The following is an 18,006-nucleotide window of genomic DNA, read 5'->3' as shown; positions in this document are numbered from 1 at the left end:
TGGCAGAATATTTGTGATTAAAAATCTGTAAAAGAATAGAAAAGAAACTTTTTGAAGCAGTTTTTCTTTAACTTAATAGGTTTACCTTTTTACCATTGCTTCTCTTAGAAATATATTAACAACTGCGCGACTTAATGAGAAATATGTTAACAAAATTAAAGAGACACTGTTGTTTATTTTACAGTATTATGACGAAACTTAACTAAATTTACTAAACAATAAATTTGTGATTCTGATTATTTAAAATTCCACTTTCAAATTCCCTTCAAATTTATGTCTTTAAAATCCTATAGTTAAAACTAAAACCAATTGAAAATGAATTTGGTAAGTAAATTATATATATTAATAACTTAACATACTAATTTAATTGAAAATGTAATAAAAAGAGCTGTTCATTGAGCTGATTCATATAGTTCTGCAAAATATTTTTTTTTTTTAAAAAAAAAGAAAAGAAAAACATGATAATAATCATATCTGAGATACAAAGTTATCTATACTATCTATACAAACTCAAATTCTATTTTTTTACGATAGAACAATAATCTAAAACTTATCTAATATTATAAATATCCATAAACAATGCGAATGATAGGAAAATGAAAAAGACTTGAAGAACAATCTATCAGAAAAAAGGTCACAGTAAAAGAAAAAGATCAAAGTTTCGTTGATCATAAATTCTTGTAAACACTATAAAGTCTCTCAGATGAGAGCAAAACAGTTAAGAAACACTACAAAACATTAACACACAGGTTGAAACTAGTTTTATAGCACTTTGCACCTAACTAAAACACTTGTACTAAAATTACTAGATCAAAAATATTAGTTCTATATGACTTTGATCATATATCCGGATGTTATAGATTAAAGTTTTTACACTTTTCTTTTGCCTTGTCGAGCTCAAATATCAAAAAAATGTAGAAAGGTAGATACTTTATGTACATCAAACTAGAGAGGCATAATGGGCTATTGGCGACAGTCAGGAAAATATCCCATAAGATAATCCGAAGGCGTACCATCTCAATTTTGATCCGCCGGAGAGGTGGACGAGCTGACAGCGTGCCTAACTACGAAAACAATGGTTGCCGGTTCAGCGGGTTCGAATCCTACCGTATTCCTTGATGTAGTATCTGTACGCTGTTCTTTTATACTGTTCTTCAACTTGACAAGAGTTTATAAGCCGTACCTTGAATTGAAAACACAAGCCGTCATGTGCGTAATAATAAATAAATAAACACGAGATTAATCACTTCACCCGCCTGGAGATAGCAAGTTCAATTCCCGTTGTAGCATTTAACGTCTGTTAAAAAAATTCTGGGTGATTGCTTCTGGGCAGGGATAGCCTGGTCGGTAGGACGGTGGGCTCGTGTACATGAGAGCGTGAGTTTGAATCCCACAGCCCCCCAACCCGTGACAGAATCCCCGTGTATTGAATGGTGAATGGTGCACGTTAAATGTTTCGGGGTCACTAAGTACTACAAGTTCCCCTAGCAAATCGAAACATCTGCGGGATACTGATTTGGAGATTGATCGCTCTCTGGTTCAAGTCAAAACTACGATCTGTGGATAAAATAAAGGAGGGATCCTCACTGTGAAACGGCTGTGACGTGTGTATGGTTGAAGTAGTATTCTTGGATGATGTGCCGCTAAAAAACAAGAAACGCACCTTCAGCTTTAAAAATTCACTAGGATTCCCATAGCAGGGCTTGCTGATATTAGCAAGTGGTACTAATAACAATAAGGAGCAATACCGTTTGTTTTTTTTTCTTGTGATGACTGTCTCTCAGTGGACTAATTGTAAGAAACGGTATGTATAGACAAATAAAGTAAATTATTGTTAGAGAACATTATGTATCTTTTAAACTCAGTACAGTTAACTATAATCTCACTCTCCCAGCTAACTCAGTACTTATCTGAAAAACTAATATTAACATTTAAAGCAAATCTTTTTTTTTTCTCTTTTCTTTTATTTTGTAAAAAAATATATACCTAAATTAATCTAATCGATTTCACAGTGCATTTCAAGAGAGTGTAAAATAAAAGGTAACAGCAACTTCCTAATTTTTTTTTCAATATTAATTTCAATAAGTTAATTTTTTTCCCTTCAAATTTCATCAATTACTAGCTGTACTTTGCTCGCGTTGCAATGCCACCAATTTGAACTGTATATAAAAGAAACTACGTATATCGAAATAAAAATAATTTACACGAATTACCAAAACCAATTACCAACTTTACCAATATATCATTTTAATGAGTTATATGCAAGGCAAAACCGTGAAATCTCTTACAATTATTGAAAAGTCCCCTGGTAAGGAGATTTGCACCGATAAAAATGTCAAGTGAATTTCATTTACCTTAATTATTTCATTTATATTCAGCAAATTCTGGTCAATGAAATTTTAAAAATTACTTTTTCTTTCTTTAAACCGTGCAAATTTATATGTTTTGATGACATTTTACATTTCATATTCCGTTTCAAGTTATTGAAATTTTTTTAACGAAACAAAAAAGTCGTACTAATGTAATTTGAGATAGGTCGTAAAAATCGCTACATTTTACTGACGAAAATGAAGCAATTAATTGTGATATTAAGGGAGCTACTGATATTGTAGCAAAAGATTCTGGTAATTCTTATCTAATATAGTAATTTATTTCAGTAATTTATATCTAATATAGTAATATAGGTACTGTGTTAATAGACTTTTTTATCCACTCAAAAGAAGTGTAGCAGCCTAAACCTAGAAGTATTGAGACTTGTATCTTTAACAGCAATTTTCCAGTAAACTTCTTAATACTAAATTTTATTAAACAAAATTTAATTAAATACCTGAAAACCTGAGAAGAAGAGTACAACTGAAATCATACGGTTATTTCTAATCACGTAGTTGTGCATGGCTTGTGGGACTGAGCCTGATGATATAGCTATTTGGCTTGGTTTATAGCCTAGCTGAATCAATTTCAAGATCAGATTAATTGGATACTTGCAAATGACGTCAATTGCAGGTATCCAACTGAAAAAATGGGAATCGGGTAAAGTGCTAAAAAATATGATATGTGCATCTTCTTAATATTCTTAGTAAATAATTGAATCAAATATATACCTATTTTATTATTTTCAGGACTTTTTTCTGAATCAATATTTTTTTCTAAGTAAGATACGTGTTGTTTCCCAACAGAATCGGAGAAATGTCCCCAAAACACAATGTCTTGAATAATGAACAAGCTTCATAAATACTAACATAAGCTCCTTACGTATTAGTCTTGATCTGGAGGGAGATGAGACAATGCTCAAGGCATATTGTGTTCCTGCGTAATCAATCTACAAGAGAATATTGAAATGGTCTGAACAAAACATAGGAATTCAGAAGCATAATCTTGCGCGGCAGAAAATTGATGAAATAAATACGCGGATAATCTATCTGTAATAATATTAATATGGAGTAGCAAATAGTTTAATAAAAAAGAAAACTTTAATAATATTTGTTCAGCAAGATTAATTACAAGGGATTCGCTGGAGGATTAATTCTTTCTCACTTTTTCAGAAATGATTTGAAGTTTAAATAAAAAACTATTACGAGTTAAATAACTTTTTTTTAAAAAAATACGATACGAAATAGAGATGGCGTTATAATTTCCAACTCTAGCGTCACCTATGATAAAATTATGCCATCGATCTAAAAGGAAAAGGCTGTGAACACGGAAAAAAAAAAAAAAAAAAAAAAACATTTTACTTACCTTTAATAGTTTGCATACATTTAGTGGCTTCCGAACATTTGTCATTATCTGTTGAATATTTTTCGGAAACTTTTATATCGTGTAACACTTGGGCACTTGACAAAAAGGAGGGCTTTGACAAGAGAGCACCGCCAGGGTGCAATTGTTAGTTGGCTCAAAGCTCCCCTGATAGGTGGTTGCTCCTCTCATTCTTAAGTTCGCAAATTAGACCTAGATCTGAAGGGGAAACAATTTTTTTTTCTAATCAATGTACCCATGATACTGCTCAGTGATCGACAAATGATTCCATAGATTATACGAGCACATATCATGTACTTGATGGGTCTCAGTGGCTGCGAGGATTAAATCCCGGCAACCCCATATATATATATATATTATATATATATATATATATATATATATATATATATATATATATATATATATATATATATATATATATATATATATATATATATATATATATATATATATATATATATATATATATATATATATATATATATATATATATATATATATATATATATATATATATATATATATATATATATATATATATATAAAACTTATTTATAGGACATAAGTAAGAAATGATAATAGTTAAGGCCAAAAATTTCGAAAATAAATATATAGATGGCGCAGAAATCATCAACATTAAAGATGATTTTAAGAGTGTCGGAGTTGCTGTGTGATAGTATCTTTCTTTATTGCAAAAGAAAATAGTTTTTTGAATTTTCTTTCCAAATTCGGTACTTTTACTAATGACGTCTAACTGAATGATTATATTTAGTGGAAATTTTGTTGTTTTTTTTAATAAATTTCATAATTTTCCGTATAAGATTTTTGGTATATGTATGTTTTGCATTTGATATATATATATATATATATACAGAGAGAGAGAGAGAGAGAGATTTGTAGATAGATTTTATTACAGCAAGCAGAATGAAACAAAATTAATAAACTATTTATAAATTCGTATATATTATATTTGTTCATTATTCTTAAATATTAAACAAACCAGAATTTGAAGTAAATACATTTCTTACTAATAAACAGCAATATTAGGTAAGCGTCTAAATGTCCGTAGACCATAAAAATGGTGGTTGAATTTTTTTTTTTTCATTTTACCTTCTTTAGTAGTGATTCGATAGATTTTTTTTAAAATGAGTTTTGCAATGTACATATTCATAGAAGGACTCGAAAAGTCTTTTTGGAGCATTATGCGTAATATAAAGTCAAAGCTGTAGGTTCTTTCAACGAAATATTTATTAATCGAAAATATTCATTTTTGACAGATTTTTATAATGATAGATTATTATTACTTAAAATATAACTTTTTATCATTCAATAATATTATAAGTATTTTTGTAACAGTAAGCAAAATGAAACCACATTATTTAACTAGGGATAAATCAGTACATTTGATATTTTTTCATTGTTTCCAAAAAATTAAATAAATCAGACAGTGAAATAAATGTTTCGTTTAAAAAATAAATATTAAATAATAAATAAGCAATAAAACGCTGAATTCGTAACTTTGCTTTGACTTGAATTAATTTTTTAATCTGTTAAAAAGGAAAAGACACATTGTAATTCTGAAAATTTTCATCGAAAAGGAATATATATATTGTAATTTTGAAATCCCCCATGACTGAAAATAACAAACAAACTTTCGAATTCTCCTTTTTTTGCAGAATTCTCAGAATAAAGTATATTAATTCCAGGGATAATATTGAAGCTAAGTTCTTATCTTTTACGTATCTTAGTACGTATTGAAGAAAAATAAATATTTTATTCGATTTATACGATTCGATGTTTCTAGCAATGAATCTTTTACCTATATTATAAATACATACTTTATTGAAATAAAAATAAGAGAAGAGAGATTTGTTAATTTATGTATAATATTTTAATTTCTTTATCTTTTATTGGATTTGAAAGTAATATATTTTTAATTTTCATCCAAATTCTTTAAGAATATTACATAGAAAGCACATTCTACAGTGCTTAAATTAAAAAAACGGATAAAGTTGAATAATTATTTTTTTATATGAAGAACTTATTTTCACATTCTGAGACCCATAATATTCAAACACGGATTTTCATGACCCATAATATTCAAACTGGGAAACACGTTATATTACAGTGTACCTTACCAGAGGAAATTAATATGGGCCTATTAGGGGTCCACAATGTGGTCTCATAGGCTACTATGTATGTATATATTTAATAGTGTTTTGAATAGCTTTAAAATGAGAAAATTCGAGGTTAATATAATGTATTACTACATGGCCCTATATCTCAGCTTAATATTGACCCATAATATTCAGATTGGGTCACTTATTATATTACAGGGTACTAGTGTACCCAACCAGAGGAAATTATTATATTTCAATTAGGGGGCTCGCAATGGGGCCTTATAGGTCTATAGGTTACTATATGCGTATAAATATAATAGTGTGTTAAAGACTGAATCAATTACTTTTAAGTTTACTGAGAGGAGTTGAATTTACAAACTAAAAACTGTTATTTTTTGTTTCTTAATATTAAAAATATAATTAAAATATATTGAAGTATATTAAATTAAGTAAAATATACAGTACCTACTCATTTTTTTCCCTCTGTGATTTATAGTTTCCTTTAATGTTTGTGTCGATGATTCATTGTCTCCAGGATTTTATTTTTTTTAAATTTTTTCAGTAATTTTATTTAATTACTTAATTGATGCTTAACATTTATTATTTGTCTTGTACTTCCCATAATACTGTTTTTGTCCCAAAGTTATTCGTTTTAGTTACGATTTACATTGGAATGAGTAGTAATATAGATTAGATTTATTGAAATTAAATTTGATTCCCTTTCTCCAACTATGGTATAAAATGTGGGCCTAACATAGGAATCGCACCTCCCTGATGATTATTTCCTTTAATTAATTAATTCCCTTTAATTAATTTGTTAAGACAAAATGAAAAAAAATCCTTCTTAAAAGGATTATTCTATGGAATTTATTTTCGTTTTCAATTGATAATAAGACAAAAGCAGTTTAATTCTCAATAAAAGTATAACATTATGTGCATAAAAGAGATTGAGAATGCGAATTCCTTTAAAATATTTTGCTGAAAAGTCTTGCATGAAAGCATTAAAACATTAAAAGATTATTTTCAACTTTCTAATTTGGAACAAATATATTGTTTTGAATAAAATTAATTATAGGATTCTTTCCATCGCTTTGATGACAAATGCTTAGTCTTATATTTTTTTAATCTCCTTAATTAACAGATAAGAGTTAAATTAAATTTAATAAAAGCTGTGGTAAAATAATTATTTGAGAGAAAGTTTAAAACCTATTAAATATTAAGTCAAATAATTATTGAAAAATCTTAACTGTATTTAAATAAATTGATCTGTAATTTTTTTTTATTGTGCTCTGAAATTATAAGTATTTAAATAATGAATGCTTATAGAACCCTTATAAAAAAATGTCAAAATAAGTATACACATTCAAGTATTTAAGCTAGGCAGAAGCAAGTAAGCTCTCTAAATCTGACTAGTAATAAAAACTCCAAAATTCCAAAACAATCCAAAATTAAAAGGAATGACAAAAAGCATAAATAGGGGGTAAGCGTACCATAGATCATGGGGTGCAAACCATGTTGAGACGGAGAAAATCACAAAAAACTATTTATCCGCTTGAGATCCGTCGCATATGGCCACTACGCGTTCCTGATCTTAATCCATGCGACTCTTTCCTATAGATTTCCTTATCCTTAAAACACTAGTTGTTAACATCAAACATCAAAAGTTAAACATCAAAAGCACATTTGCCTCGCCTGACAATAAAAAATAGCTCTTAAGAAAACTGTATTAGCAATAAAAAAACCCAATGTTTACCCAAGAACGGAGGAATTACTTAGAGAGGGGCGGGGGTTACAGCAATGATATTTCAAAGTTTCGCGTGCCAGTAAGTAAGCCAAGTTTTTTTTAATACAAAAGGCGCGTCATTTTAAAGTTTCTCAATAACATAAATTTAAAGATTTTTTTATTTTATTTTTTGGACAAATCCGCAACTACTACTATCCTTATCTACGATACCTGCATTTGTTTGATGCTTCTTGTTTTTACAATATTATAAACAATATTAATGTGAACTATTCCATAGTGACGTAGGTTTACATATTCTAATTCCGATGCCAGAAGAAAGTCCGACTAAACTTTTTGCTCGCTACTACTTTCATGAAAAAGATGAGCAAATTTCAAATATTAACATATGTAGTAGATGTAAGTTTTATTAAGTAGTACCACCTCAGATTTCCTCAGAAGAATTTTTGCATTGAGAACGCTCTAGTGGATATGTTATGAAGATTTTTCACATGGAAATCCATGCAGAAAAATCAAGTGACTGACCAAATAGCAGTGTAAGGTTGAATTTAATGTCAGCAACAACTTCATTACATAGCCTTACAAGGTTTAAAAATGAGTAGCAATTGTACCATGCAAGTTAAAAACAATGAAAAATGTAACTATGCTCATTCCCTCGCTATGAGTTTCCCATTAAGCTTGCATAAACAACCCATTTGTATCAAGATTAAATCTGCTTCTACAAAACAAGGCTAGAAAAAACTTTTGAAATCGAGGGTGAATCATCATTCGCATATTAAGAGTAGAAAGCTTTCTCAAACCGTGGATAAATTTACCTTCTCAAGGTTTTTTTTTATGAACATTACTGATACAAGTTTTATTTGCGCAGGCTTTTGTATACTTTTTTGAACACTTTAAAAGTGAAGTTTTGCTTCATCATTAAGATTTCAACGCAAACAAAATGTTGCATTTGTAAGCCCGGACAAAACTAGAATGAAAAAAGGCAAAAACAAGGTTTACAGTAGATTCAAAAGCGAGTTTTTTTTTTGGAAATATTTTTGCATGCCTTTATTAAATCTTTGTGAAAACAAGCTTAGCCTACCTTTCTAAGCTAACCAATGAAAATGAAAATGCAACGTTTGCCATATGGCAGTCAGCTGGTGTGTTTTTCCGTTAAGTTTTAATTTAACTTAATAGGTTTTACAAGTTTTCCTCTGAACATACTGTATAAGGATACATCAGAAATGCAATACTCTACAGATTATTTTATGCATTATATCATTGAATTTTATTCCTTTCAGTTCTTCTTGTTTCATTGCTAGCTGACGATTATTTGAAGCTTCGAATAACATTTTGTTTTGAATGTTAGGTGGTTGCCTAAATCGTACTGGTGCTATTTAGGATAAAAGGATCAACTTGGTTTGAGGCTTCGAATAACACTTTATTTTAAACGTTATGTGGCTGCCTAAATCGTACCTGTACTATTTAGGAGAAAAGTATCACTTTCAACTACTGAGGCGCCAGAATAGCCTGGTGGGTAGGATGTTGGCCTCGTGTTCGGGAGAACGGGAGTTTAAATCCCTTCGACCGAAGAATTCCTATGCAATAAATTGTGAATTCTAAGTGTTAAATCTGTCGGGATGACAAAGTGCTCTAAGTTCTCATAAATTGATTTATGGGAACTGAGAGCACTATATATAGATATTATATATGTCCCTAGAATTGGAGATCTCTGGTTTAGATCAAAATTACGATCTTTGGAGGAATGGATGAGTGGAGTATGATCAGATCCTCTCCATAAAATGTCCTTGATGAGTGTGTGCGTCTGAAGTCGTACTCTTTGCCATAGAAATAGCCACTGAAAAACAAGAAACGCACCCTCTACCTGAAAAAAATTTTCTGGATTTCTCAAGCAGGTTTGATGGTATTGGCAAGTAGATGGATGATAAAATGAATATTGTGGCTAAAGGGGAATCTGCTAATTGCCTGGATAATTGACTCGATAAGAATTATCAGAGTCAGGATATAGAATAGAGTATATTGTTATTCCGAAAAGTGTATCAATGCTATTAGTCATTTTTGCAGATCTTTTCCATCTTTTAGTATTCTTTCCCATTGTTTTTATTGTGGTATTCATTGCCTTTACAGGAAAAAGTATTAGCAACATGATTACTAGGACTTTTTATGGTAAATTTTCTAAAATGTCTTTTTTTTTTGCATTGTGGCCTCACGCTCTAAAAAATATAAACAGTATTGATAGCATCGGCATAGACTAGCGAAATATTACCAGATCATTGATATATCACAGTAGACGTGTATATATATATATATATATATATATATATATATATATATATATATATATATATATATATATATATATATATATATATATATATATATATATATATATATATATATATATATATATATATATATATATATATATATATATATATATATACACACTGAGTGGCCAAATTATTATGACCACCTCAGAGTTTTATGCAAATGAGAAACTGCGCCACATCGCTGCCGCTAGAGGGCAAGATAACTATAACACGGGAATGCTGGACAAGTGAGTCATCAGTTATACTGTGTTGTTTGCTCAGATATGGGAAAAGAAAGTGATTTAACTGAATTTCAGCGTGGAATGATTGTGGATGCGAGTTGTGTCGGACCGAGTATCAGCAAAACGGCTGCACTTGTGAAGTGTTCTAGAGCAGCAGTTGTTGATGTGTACAAAGAATGGACAATCAAGCAAAAAACCGGGACTCAACGTCAGACTTGTGGTCGTCACAGGGTACTGAATGCTTGATCAGAGAGATGACTGGCCAGGGTTGTGCAGCGCAACAGGAGAACAACAGTGCGACAAATTGCAAGTGATCGTAATCAAGGAGCAACTGTGAACGTCTCTGAACGGACTGTTCGACGCACATTGCGCCGTATAGGGTATGGAAGCAGACGACCTGTTCATAAGCCTCTACTGTCAGCTTTAAATAAGCGCAGACGTCTCCAATTTGCAAAGGAGCACAAACATTGGACAGTAGATGACTGGAAGAGGGTCATGTGGTCCGATGAATCACGATTTCAAATGCATCGCGCAGATGGCAGAATGAGAATATGGAGAAAACAGCACGAAAGCATGGACCCCAACTGCATTGCCACGACACTTCAAGCGGGTGGTGGCAAGGTTATGGTATGGGTAATGTTCTCTTGGTATTGTATGGGTCCTTTAATTCCTGTACCACAACGCCTTAATGCCCAAGGGTATTTAAGTATCATCGCAGATCAAGTACATTCGTTTATGTCAATGGTGTACTCTGGCGGGGATGGATACTTCCAGCAGGACAACGCTCCTTGTCATAAAGCTGGCATTGTCTTCAGATGGTTCGAAGAGCATGACGGAGAACTTAACTTGCTTCGTTGGCCAGCACAATCACCAGATCTCAATCCAATTGAGAATTTGTGGGATAAAATTGAATGGGTGCTCAGACAGATGGATCCAGTACCATCAAATTTGCATGAATTGGCAAGTGCAATTCAGCGAGCATGGTCTGGCATACCTTCTACCATCTACCAACATCTCATAGAATTCATGCCCAGACGAATTAAGGCTGGTATAATACGCGCAAAAGGTGGCCCAACAGAGTACTGAAGGGATGGTCATAATAATTTGGCCACTCAGTGTATATATGTAATACAAAAAGTATAAATACTTTTGTATTAATAACAATATTAAAACTCTCTCATTTTCATAAAAGGTCTTTGGTAAGGAATAGGTGAAGAAATTCTATTTTGGAACTTCAAGGCTGACACCATACCATTGAATTATAATTCGATTTATATTTCAAAGGAGGAGTTAATTTTAGAATCTTGTCCCTCTTTCACTTCCATATTAGGAAGCGTTAAATGATTATCGATGATGCGTAGAGTTATAAGGTATGTACGACTGGAACTGGTTTACATCATTCTATGTTAGTATTTAATGCGGGACCGATGATTCTGTATCATGTATTCATTGTAAGATCTGCTGGAACCATCCGGAGTTTTGTCCACCCCCTCCCGTGTGGAGAGAGGATTTGAAATGTTATATCCACCAGTCTACCCTTAAATAAACCTTTTGATAACGTATTATGGCTTGCGACCGAATTATTAAAGCTGAATACAACAATGATAACAGGGGTGTAGCCCTGGTATTATATATATATATATTGTATATATATATATATATATATATATATATATATATATATATATATATGCATGATGTTTGTATGGTTAACGTTACAGCTACCGTAAGACAAATGCGATACGAAATCTGTTATTGCTGGATAATAACTTTAGTGACGACTTTGCTTGTTATTCCTTAAATATTAAATGGAGGCTAAGTTAATAAATTGATGGGGCATTTATAAATATCTTATCACAGCATACATGAAATTTTAATTGATTATTTTCCTAATAATTAAGAATTACATGAGAACTCATGGCTTGAATGGTCATCGTTCGCTGATAAGGGCGCTTACCCGTTCACGAACTGTGGCTACAAGGATTTTTGAGCAGGTGCTTTTATTTATTTAAACTATCTCAATTTTAAGTTTTCTAGCAATTATTGTCGAAAGTGGCATTTAAATTGGTTCAGTATTACAATTTGAATCTTAACTTAAGGATTTGATGACTAATTTGACAAACTCGAAAGTTATTCAAATCAGGATTAAATATTTAAATTATAAATTTAAATGCCATTTTCGACAATAATTATTAGAAAGTATAAAATTCAGATAGCTCAGATAAATAAAAGTACCTACTCAATGACACAGCTAGGAAACACTAGACACTAGCTCATTATATGAAAGCGCCCCAGTGGTCGAGGATATCTATGCTCTGTTAGAATTTTCATTATAAAATTATGGTAAAATAACAGGTAGCAGTCTGCCTATCCGATGAACCGTAAAGTTTACGGTAAAGAACATTTTTTTCCTTAGCATTTTTGAAATCATTTACAAAGTACGGTTATAAAACCATCAGCACAAAACTATACGGTTTTTAAACCATTTATACCTAGCATGGTTTCAAAACCATTAACACGAAATTTAACTGGACATAGCAGCTGAGATTTTTGTTGGGTAATGGGCTTTGAAGAATGCATGAAACAAATTGGGGAGTGCAGAACATTGGAAACTCTTCATGTATTGAATGTAATGGAGGAAATATTGTGGTGTCAACGCTGTGACTCGAACCCTAGTTCTGTCGGTCATGAGACTGCCAGATTAGCCCTCTCGGCTATGATATGTACACAGTTGAAAGGAATTAAGTAATTTTATTAGGTGCAGCTTCGTTCGTGTGATAAAATTCTGATTGGTTAACCGTATTACGTGAAAACAGTTAAAGAACTATTTTTCCCCACAGTTAACAGTTTGATTACCATCTTATTTATGGTTATTTAACTGTTTTGCTTGTATATGGTAAAATAGAAATTAAAGAAATTGCTATTTAAGCATTTTTTTCTGAGAAATTTCTAACAGTTTGCAATTCTTAATTCAGATGATGTGCCCTACCTGCCCTTGAAATTCTTTAGTGTGGTAGTAATACGTATATGAATTTTAAACCTCTTCTGTCCATTATATTTAAATATCTGTTTAGTTGGCCATTTTCGGTTTAAGTATTTTCGTCGAAAAATGATGAGTCTAATCTTTTATTTGTGAATCAGAAAGAGTATATACATGTTTCTTTCAAAATCTTTATCCGAGGTATTCTTTTCAAGAATCTATTTCGTGATTTGATTCATAAATTCTCTGGTTGCACTCAAGGAAATTGAGTCACGTCGTAGGTCAGAAAGTTTCAAGACATGTTTGAAATTCCTGTTCAGCCTACATTTTACTGTCTCCATTTAAACAGAAAAAAACTTCATGCATGCAATCCTTTTAAGTAAATCATGATAGTAAAAATTTACTTCTCAATAAAAGCATTAAACTGTACTCAAGAGTTTGAGAGTCAGCACAATAAAGGAGTCTCCATTTTTTTTTTGTCCATCGTTAGTTGTTCAACTTCAAATGATTTTTTGAAATTATCGACTTTAAAATACGCGGAGCACGTAGTTTCAAAATTAGTTCAATCGCTTATCAGATTTTTTTGCACTTGTAAGTAAAAAGATATATCTCATAAAGGTATTTGGGTGAGTAGATTGAAAGTATTTAAGAAAAGCTAAAATTTATTTTATTTATTCAAAGCTTTATATTTCTAATTTAAACACATTTAAGACAATGCTTTTATGCATAAACGCATTTCAAATTTCTTTTTAGAAAAATTAATTTATATCTCTCTATACCATCAAGATTTTTGTTCAGTACAACAGGTATACAATATACTTCATTGCTAAAGTAGGTGAGAGAAGACACACAAGCGAAACAGTGAAAAAGCATTTGCGGTTAAGACTAGACACCTGACCGTGGAGGTTGAAGTTAAGACTTTACGTTAACTATGCAATTTTGCTCAATCAGTTGACTTAACTAAAAGTATTAACTAAAACATGCGAACATAAACTTATAATATAAAACTAACATAAAAGATAAACTAATGTTTTTGAAATAAGTAAAGATGGCAAATATCTTCCGTTGTCATTGAATATCGAAGTTGATAGACATTTTAGCTGATACGTTATCTCATAAAATACGAATTATTAAGTTTAAGTTTAAAACCTTAAAACAAGAGTACAGTAAAAATTGAAATAGATGGAAGATAGAATGAGTCATTATAAGATAAAATTAGAGTATGTAATAGAAAATTAAAATATTTTCGAACAATATTGCACACACGTACAAATAATATTATAATTACATGAACAATTAAATATAATGCACGTTTTCAATTTTATCGCTTTAATTTTCTGCAAAAAACTATAATCATTTTGAAAGTTTTAATAAACTCATTGTAAATATAAGCACCGCATTTTCAGCAATTAATATTAAAAAAATAGGAATAAAAAGACAAACTCACTTGACAATATGCACAATTTTCTTGGCCATTTGAAAAATTTAGTCCTGTTAAGTACGTTCTTAGTACCAATCATGTTCTTTTTTTTTTAGTTTTCCTGCTTCATAAAACAATTTTTATTCTTCGTAGGCAAGAAATTCCACCATGATCAACATAATTTAAACAATTTTTAACCCTCGCCGTTATCATAATATAGAAGTTTTTTTAATACTTTGTAAAAAAACTAAATACAAGCTAACCTCGTCGAATGTTTAAAAATCAACTAAAAAGGAGAGAAAACCGATTTCACAGCAAAAAGCGATTTTATTTATCGTTAAATCCCATTTAAAGCCAAAACTTCGTTGTTTTTTTTTTTTTTTTTTTTTTTTTTTTTTGTCAAACAACCTTTTGACGTGATATATCATTTGCTAAGGTCTAAAAAATCATTGAAAAAAAGAATTTTAAAATTTCTTTTAATATTTTTTTTCTAAAATATGTGACTTACGTGCAGTACGTTGGCTAAATCTCCAACTAAATCCGCGATCGCAACGCTTAAATACGCCCTCTTGGGGGAAGGATATTTTCAGGCTACTATTTATTAAGTTTTTATTTAGTTCTATCAGAATCATTGGTAGAGTAGGACGCTATTTTTTAGCAGCAAATAAGAAGCAAAATTTTCCCAAGGAAAAGGCAGAAAAAATGATTCACAACATTGATAAATCATTCTAAAGCAGAAAGTGCCCTACATTTGAAGAACAATTTCTCAATAATTTAACAACAAACTTGCAATCGATGACGTAGTCCTCACACGCCATGTTTTTTTCTATTTGGCTTACTTTGGCATGAGAAGTGAAAACAAAAACGTGCAATTGAACCTTGTTTTTGATTAATTAGAGATGTAAGTTATTAAACATCACTGACATTACCTTTTGGATGATTGAAAAAGATCTTGAATTCGACTTTTAGTAATTTTAACCATGAATAATAGTACTTCTGTTTTTTTTGTAACAATGCCAGATATTAACCTTGTACGGAAAATTTATTTTTCAAACTGTTCCCCTATGGACTAATTGCTGAACAATTTTTAGGATCGGTACAAAAAAGGTGCTTTGCGACCGCCATGAAAATTTTAGGTCCCTTGCACAACCGGTAATGGAGGTACAAGAAAGAGATATTCATTAGGATACAGCACACGCATTCATTAAAAATTAAATAACACAGACACGTATTTATAAAATATTTAATATAACAGAGACATATTCATTTAAATTAAATTAGTGATTCGTTAAAAAATTTATACAATATATCATGTTTTTAATCAAATACACACAATGAAATCAACAAGTACTTCTCAATGATCAGCACATAATAAGGAATAGACTTTGATTTAATGCATGTATAATAATTACTTATTCAAGAACAGGGAGCGTAATCAAATTCCCTGTTACATTGCGAACCGTGGTATTTAGAATTGGAAGTGTCCATTCAATCCCTTTTCCAATAATTATGTGTATAATTTGATCTAACATTGGAAATGACTTTAGTAATTGAAATATTAATCTTCTATTAAATATGAAGACATTTAAGAGGGATAGCGGCGGGTATTGTTCTGATATCCAGGCTTATAAATTAGGGTATAAAATTCTAATCCTTTTGACGTTTAAAGAATATACATTTTTTTAAATAGTAATAAAACAGTGTTGAAATAATAAAACAGTGTTACAAGTAATTTAGAAAAACAGACAATTTAGGAAAAAAAATCAGTTATTTGCAAACTATTGAAACAAAAGTAAGTTATTTCAAAGTAGAATTTAACGTCACAAAAGTCGAAAGTTGTGTTACTAGGCCAAGCACATGAAATGTTACCGATTCTCGGAAAAATTGGTGTAAGATGAGACGTGTCATCACGTGCCATCCTACCATGACACGTGATACACATTCCATGTCCCACGGTTTCATATCTGAGATGAATCTTTTCAACACCAGCAACCCATGATTTCGATTTGGAACGTTTTAGTTCAATTATTAAACAACATTAAATGGTGGTCAATTATAATTTCGAATAATGCCTCACACGGACTTGACCTTCAATGTGCACTTTCTGTTACGAATAATTTTCTTAAACTTTATTCCTGGTGTTTAAGCATGTAAACAACTACACGAGTTCAACTCTCTCAAGGGGACTGGGCTCGTGAATTTATGCGCTAAGAGTTTTTCCTCTTCTTTTAATTTTATTTATTTATTTTATAACTTTTATTGAACAGCCTCTTCAATTGTGAGTTTAATGCTACCAATGTTCAACTTTGTAGCCATGTAATTCTGAACCCAATCCAGCAGACAAGGGAATTCTCGGATCAAGTATTAGGAGAGAAGTTGTCTTCGTGGAGAACTTTTTGATGAAATTTACCCCGCTTCTGTGTTACATGGAGGGGGAAATCATGAAAGCATCCCATGGTTAGCTTGACGGAAAGGGGACTCTGGCCCATGATCTGTCTACCACTGAGGATTATGCCAATACTATGGTTGGTGTGGTTCGTAAAAAAATAATAAAAACAATTAGGTAAAAAATAAAATCAATCAAATTAAAGAAAAATTTCGTTAATTTAACGATCTAACAATGCACGAAACCAGAACGATATTCCACCATGACCCAAAACACCACTCTATCCACTTTTCGATTTTGTAAAACAATTCATTTTAAAAAATAAATAGAATACCTAATAAATAAATAAAGACTTGATATTTTCAAAAGAAACATATAAAAAGATGAAAGAGAGAAAATTTTGCTCTCATTATTGTATTGATTATATCTCGTTATTGTATAAATTTATTTCGCATCATTGGCAGCTCATCGGTAATTTTTTTTCAGGATAGACTTTTAAAAACGTTACAACATTTTCAGACAAATGTTGCTAAAACTTTATCAACTGATGACTGTCTTCTTGTCATTCCATGGGTCATTGGTGTTTAATTGCAGCCAGTATGCCTTTTTTAAAGAAGTCACAAACCTTTTTTTAGGTTTTAGTATTAATATTTATATTAAAATCTCTAGCAAGACACTTATTATTAATAAGTTGATTATAGAAAGAACATAAAAATACTTTAATATCATGTAAAAGGTTTTGAAATGCTATCTGTTTAAAATCAAAAGAAAACAATCAACTCAAAAAAGTTCCAAAATTATCGTCTGCTTATTTCTATTTGATTATATTGCTCTCGATTTCTTATTAATACGTATGTTAGTCTGTTTTAAATTTTTGCAATTTTTTATTAGGGATTGTGATGTTGCGGCTAAAGTAGTCGATGAAGTTGATCTATTCGAAAAGTGTGAGAACATGAAAAACCTCAGATAACATCAATTTTCCCATAAGATAAAAACTACTCATTTATTTTCACTGCTTTTTTTTTAGCTTTGATATCCAACAAATATAAGTT

The sequence above is a fragment of the Parasteatoda tepidariorum genome, chromosome 7 (assembly GCF_982258835.1).
Source record: "Parasteatoda tepidariorum strain Cologne lab strain chromosome 7, Ptep-v5.0, whole genome shotgun sequence".
Taxonomy (NCBI): domain Eukaryota; kingdom Metazoa; phylum Arthropoda; class Arachnida; order Araneae; family Theridiidae; genus Parasteatoda; species Parasteatoda tepidariorum.
The sequence above is the reverse complement of the archived record's forward strand: the minus strand, read 5'-3'. Positions refer to the sequence as shown.